The following is a 7,031-nucleotide window of genomic DNA, read 5'->3' on the forward strand; positions in this document are numbered from 1 at the left end:
CGCACGGTCTTACATGTTCTGTCACAGAGTTTTCTCCTGTAGCAGCTGCCATGTTGGTTTTGGAGTTTTTCCACGTCTGCACCCTCCCCCCTCACCCAGCCGATCAGGGAACAAATCAGAGCATCCATGCCCAATCAGAACAACGCATAGATAATGAGGGGAGAAACTGAGAGGATGGAGAGGCACCACAGAGGCTGGATTTGTGTGTTTTTTTGGAACAGAATTCAAAACCATGTTTTAAAGACCACTGGGAAATGTTTTAAACTGCTAAAAAGAGCATAATATGGGACCTTTAACATTCAAGTCCTGTATTCAGTGATTTGATATAGTCACTGCCACTTGTAGTTTTTCAATAGTTTTTCTAAGGCGTTCCAGTCATTAGTCAATGCAAATATGACCATCTACAGCACGTGTCAAACTCAAAGCCCGCGGGCCAGATACAGCCCCTCGCGGGTTTTAATCAGGCCCGCATATCAATTAAGATGATCAATTTAATGTGGCCCATGAGCTGGTGGGGGCGCAGGGGGGCGCTGCTGCAGTCCAGCCCCCATGAGGCAGTTTTTTATACCTCCACGATGCAGTCCAACCTGTGCAGTCGAGTCAGCGCCATCTTTTTTCAAAAGGAAAGCTAACTAGCACAATGGCTAAAAAAAGGAAAGTTGATGTAGAGTGCAGACAATTTCAAGAGAGGTGGGAAACATTATTTCTTCAGCGAGTTTAAAGACAGGACTTTGAAGACAGCATTTTGAAACCACACATCTGCAGCGATATGGTGCCATGGATAGGGAGCAACGCCTGCAGAAAGTGACAGAACTTAAAAGGAACATTCAACAGCAGCAAAACAAGTGAGGGACCTGTGAAGGCAAGTTTCATTATAGCTGAGGAAATTGCCAAATAGGGGAAGCAATTCACCGAAGGAGAATTTTTAAAAAACTGTATGCTCAAAGTCTGTGATGTTGTATGCCCCAACAAGCAACAAGCATTTTCAAATGTTAGCCTCACGAGAAATACCATTGCTAGTCGCGTTGATGAGCTTGCCTCCGATTTACAAGTGCAGCTGAAAGTAAAAGCCAATGACTTTGGCTACGTTCAGACTGCAGGCAGAAGTGGCCCAATCCGATTTTTTTGCTGATATGTGACTCAGATCTGTTTTTTTTATAACAGTGTGAACAGCACAAATCACATGGAATCTGATCTTTTCAATTCTGATTTGGGCCACTTTCATATGTGGTCCTAAATCAGATACAGGTCTGATTTTTTGCAATGCGACCTCAGTCTGAACAGTCATATCGGAATTCATGCGACTTTTACGTCACTCTAGATCGACATTCATCACATGACAGCTGCGATGGAGGTTGTCAGTGGAGGGACAGTGAGGTGTTAGACCTCATAAGTATTTGGGGTGAAATTGTGGACCAAATCTGTTTCAGTGAAGTAGGGCTGTACCGAATAGTTCGAAGCTTCGAAGCTTCATTCATAACGTTGACATTCGAATTTTAAATCAACATTCGAATGCTGCGCACTGCGCAGCTTTTTTTTTTTTTGCACGTCTATTCATTCTGCTTAAACCAATGATGTATACTGTATTTCTGCACAGTTGCAGATAAAGATTAGGCTACACTAATATTATAGTATTATACTATTATAGTAAATTACTTAAGTCGTTACAAAAAAAAAAAGATCATATGTATCTGCATTCGCTTGGCGCTCGGCGCTCCTACCAGACCATGTCAACAAGCTGATATTCCTGGCCCACAACCTGAAAAGAGTTAGCAAGTCCTAGACCACTGGGAACAGTAGCCTCTCTTTTGGTAAGCTATGGTAAGCTAGGCTACAGTAGTTTTGTTTGTGACATTGTTTATTGTTACCTAGGTTACAGCCCCCGTCCTGTGCACAACGAGTGAGTGTCGGTCACACCGAACTTATAGTCACCGGACTGTTCAGACTTTAATTTGAAATGTTCTGATTTTGTGTCAAAGTCAAGGATCTTTGGCTATTCCAATATATTAATATCTTCTGGCTGAAATTCCACTTTTCCTGATGTTTCCACATATTCTCTTTGTTTTGTTGGGTGCGTATGCTGTAAATCTACATATGGGTACCTGACTATTAAGACAGACTTGAAAAATTGTGAATATATCTTTTGTTTTAACATATTTGGTTTAAGTCAGCTTGCAAAAGTCATTTTCATTGTTTATTGCCATTTCTGTCGTAGCATAATGTTGCTATAAGCCTAAAGACGCGATTATCATTTCATCATTATTTTATGCCCTTATTGGATTAGCCTACATGTATTTATGTTGACTAAACTGAGGAGTTATATTCATTAAAGAAAGTTGATTTAATAAAAAAAAAGACTAACTCATATTTAATCTGATGAATCACTTTATTCAAATTGAGGATTTTGTTCGAGGATTTTTTTTTTTTTTTTATGATGACGTCAAAATATGACGGCAGACATTCGAAGCTTCATTCGAAAACCTCAATAGAAGCTTCGAATGTAAAAAAAAATTACATTCGGTACAGCCCTACAGTGAAGCCATTCACGTCACGATCCTACCACTCCTGGCTCTGACTCCGCATCCACACACACCTCCGTACAGAAGTAGCAGCCATTGCTCCACAAAAAGCCATAATTAAAAATTTGGCTCTCTTTCTCCTCATCCTCGTCCTCGTTGTCATCTGCTCACGAATTCGCTGGCTTCCACTGCACATCAACTTATAAATGAAACCGTAAACGCTGACTTCAGTGGCCTCCATGTTTACTTCCGTACGACAGCGTGCTGCGTGTCACGTTTTTGTTATTGTTCTTTTGCGCATGCGGGTCAGTTCAGGACCGTGACCAGTTCACATTGGAATCTGATATTGGCCACATTTAAAAAATAATGTGAGCAGCCAAACAAAAAAATCGGATCTGAGCAATAAATCCGAATTGAGCACTAAGGCTTACAGTGTGAACGTAGCCTTAGTTACTTATTCACTGCCTGTGGACGAGAGCACGGACAAGACGGACACCGCACAACTGTCTGTTTTCATCCGGGGGGTGGATTCCCAGTTGTCCATTACCGAGGAACTATTGGATGTAAAATCAATTCATGGAACAACCACAGGGCAGGACATTTTCGAGCAAGTTGAGCAGTGCATAAACGAAACAGAATTACCATGGAATAAATTTGTGGGACTAATGACTGATGGTGCCCCTGCAATGTGCGGGGAAAGGAGTGGATTGGTAGCAAAAGTTTGACAGAGGATGGGCCGCGCCGGAGGAGAATTAACAGCTTATCACCATTATACACCAAGAAGCCCTCTGTGGCAAGGTTCTGGGCATGGACCATGTAATGACTGTTGTAACAAAAACTGTTAACTTCATTCGTGCACGGGGGTTGAATCACCATCAGTTTCGGGCACTTTCAGCGGAGGGACATCAGGACGTGCCATTCCACACAGAGGTGCGCTGGCTGAGCCGGGGGAAGGTGTTGCACAGATTCTACAAACGAGCATGGAGATCGCTCGTTTCATGGACAGCAAGGAAAGAGCCATCCCCGAGCTTGAGGATGAAAAGTGGTGGAGTGACTTGGCTTTTTTGTGTGACATCATGGAGCACCTCAATGCCCTGAATTCAAAACTGCAGAGCCGAAAGCAGGTGATCACAGAGATGCGTGACTCAGTGAAGGCCTTCCAAATCAAACTGCGTCTGTGGGAGAGCCAGATGCGTCAAGGCAACTTGGTTCACTTTCCAATTTGTCAGTCAGTCAGCAGCACAATCACCAGCATGTTCTCAAGAGATGTGTATGCTGAGAAACTGAACAGTCTCAAAGCAGAATTCAGCAGGAGATTTGCTGACTTTGAATCCCACAAATGTAATTTTGATCTTTTTGCAAACCCATTTACAGTTGATGTGGACACTGTGCCCGAGTACTTGCAGTTAGAACTGATAGAATTACAATGTAACGGTGCTCTGAAGACCCAGTACCAGTCAGGACTTCAGGCCTAGAATAGACCACCTCATGTCAAAGAAAATGTGCCAGGTGTCTGGTAAGAGTTACACTGAAAAGCATAATGCATATGGTATTGGCTATTATTCTGTCTGTTCATGTTTATGAAGCAAGCCATATAACTTGATTGAGATTTGTCTCATGGGTTATTTTGCTGTATCAAACTGTTTTGCTGGTAACACAGACCCACATATATTGAGTTGTTATGGTTAAATCCTGTCATGGTCAAACTTCAAGTTATGAAATGTTGGAACATGGAAAAACTATACCTGAGCATATTTCTTTCAATAATAAAAAATGAAAATTATTAGTAATAAATGTCTGGCCCTTGATTTCATTCACAAGTGTCTGCATGGCCCTCAGTATGGTTAAGTTTGAAACTCCTGATCTACAGTGTACTTTCATTGTGTAAAATACACACAAAGCTCTCTAACTCTCTATTTCGCGCTCTGTGACCACTATTACTGCAAACACCAAGTCAAAGTGACTGTTGCAAGGACAGCAAGCACACTTAAATTTTCTTCAGAAAATTTAGCCTTTTCTAGTTAGTGTGCTTGCTTCAGCAAGCAAACTATTGTTATCCGTCTTACTTATTAGTGTGCTTGCTTCAGCAAGCAAACTATTGTTATCCGTCTTACTTATTAGTGTGCTTGCTGCAAGCAAAGCACACTCTTATTATGATCTTGCATACTTATTATTATTTTTCCGCCAAAAAGTTTGGCACGCTACTCCTCCTACAGTTTTTACAGTACATACACATGTGAGACGTCAAAACGTGCGGCTCATTGAGGAATCGTGTGCTATTACTTTTCTAAGAGATCCCTCATAAGCTCTTTGAGATATTAATGATTAAATGCCAATTTTGCCATTTTAGACGCAATACACACCCATTGTAAAATAATGAGAACCATGTGGACTCAATCAAAGGATCACAGAGCCAGAAATTTAAGTTTCGTTTTGTCCGCCATCTTGTTTCTCCGCTGAGATCGGGAGGCTCCCACACAGTAGCTGAAGCTAGCTGAAGCTAAGGTAGAATCAGATCAGTATGGATGTATTTGGACTTTTATTCTGTATATTAAAAGTCTACTGCGGAGTTTTTTACCGGCTGGCTTGATGCATTTGGGACAGAGGGGCCGCTTACCGGCTGGCTTGATGCATTTGGGACAGAGGGACCGTGCCGCGGAGATCGGGAGGTACGTTAGCACACAGTAGCTGAAGCTAACTGAAGCTAAGGTACACACACAGAGTATGGTGGTTTTGGCGCGTCGGCCGACGCTTAACGGAGTTTCTCGGGCACACGTGCCAGTCAGTGCCGATAGCTGGGCGCCGATTTGTCCCCGGTGATCCGGCCGACATTTCGGCGCGGGTCGCGACGCCAATGCGTCACCGGGTGTCCGCCGAACGGAGTTTTTTACCAGCTGGCTTGATGCACTTGGGACAGAGGGACCGTGGTAAGTCAAAACAAACGCACGCAATCTATACATTTAACGTTATTGCTGTTATTGCCCCTGGTGTGTAGCCCTATATTTTTCCATTTCAATTTTTATTTAGGCTACAAGAGCTTACTAGGCTATAAAAATGAAATGGTTGAGCTCATTCATGTCAGTGCTTCGACACAGCCAGCAGATGGCGACAGAGACCATGAGTTCCCCACATGGGCTTTCTGTCAGCCTCAGCTGCTGTCTTTGTGGTGCGTTTAGGTCCTTGGAAAGCTGGGAATCTGTAGTTTCGTTCGATACCAAACATGTTGTTGTGGAGTGATGAGAAAAGTATCCCAGTGCCTTTGAACGCAACTGGCACCGCTTAGCAAAACTAGTGAACGCCAAGTCTAAGGGCAGGGGCATTGCAAGGGCGGCAAGCACACTTTAAATTTTCTTTAGAAAATTTAGCCTTTTCTAGTTATTCAACTTCTTTTTATTCTTCTGGACGCTTTTTTTGGACTGTATCTCCTCTTGAACCCTTTGAGCTATCGACGCGGTTCAAACTTTAAAATGTTCAGCATGTTCGGGAATCCAGCGCGTGTATTTGGATAAGCGTTCCGATGTTTACTTTTTCCGCTATTTACGTTTAAACGGGAATTTTTTCCCCATTGAAATGAATGGTGGAATGTTCAGCTCGCTAGAGTGTGTGATGTCATCCCCACTCTAGCCACTCTTCAGACTTCAGATGCTGTGATTTTTAACTAAATATTCAAATTTCTTAAACTGTCATGACTCCCACAATTTTCACACTACATATACATATTTTATATCAAACTGTTCGACTACTCTTTCTGTCACTCACAATGTAAATATCTAAATCATAGTGTTTATGCTTTTTGAGCAATGATAGTTTGTTCAACACTAGTGCAAAACTGTGTTTTACGGCCCCTTTCTAACTTTTATATTTTATTATATATTTTTATTATATATATTATATTTTATATATATATATTTTTTTATTATATATTTTATTATATATATATATTATTATATATTATATTTTACATCAAACTGTTCAGCTATTCCTTCTGTCACTCACAATGTAAATATCTAAGTCATAGTGTTTATACTTTTTGAGCTATCATGGTTTGTTCAACACTAGTGCTTTACAGTAATTTTGCCTACTTTAAACAGCTTTTTCTTCTTGCACATTCAGTATTTGAACTATAGTAGTTCCAACAATTTTGCACACTACATCAAAATGTTCACACACTTCTTTTCTCTCTCACAATGTAAATATCTAAGTGATGGGATTTGTAGGACTTGTAAGCAGATTTTTTCTGCTTACACATATTTTAACTATCACAATGTCCACAATTTTAAGACTACATGCATATATTACACATTAAAATGTTCAGCCAGTCCTACTCTTTCTCACAATGTAAATATCTAAGTGCTGATTTGTAGTTTTTGAGTTAGGTACGTTTGTTCAACATTAGTGCTCCAATTCAACTTTTTCACTTCATTTTACTACAGTTCAACTTCTTCAACTTTCTTTCAACTGTACTAATTCCCACAAATTTGAACAGTTCATTCACATATTACACATCAAACT

The 7,031-nt window shown here is 41.0% G+C and overlaps 1 pseudogene; it reads left to right on the top strand.

Annotated features, from left to right (window-relative positions):
* Positions 1-640: 640 nt before the first annotated feature.
* Positions 641-3,994, top strand: LOC139921440 (general transcription factor II-I repeat domain-containing protein 2 pseudogene; annotated as a pseudogene).
* The last annotated feature ends 3,037 nt before the right edge of the window (positions 3,995-7,031 follow it).

This window comes from Centroberyx gerrardi, chromosome 4, assembly GCF_048128805.1.
Source record: "Centroberyx gerrardi isolate f3 chromosome 4, fCenGer3.hap1.cur.20231027, whole genome shotgun sequence".
NCBI classification, from domain to species: Eukaryota; Metazoa; Chordata; class Actinopteri; order Beryciformes; family Berycidae; genus Centroberyx; species Centroberyx gerrardi.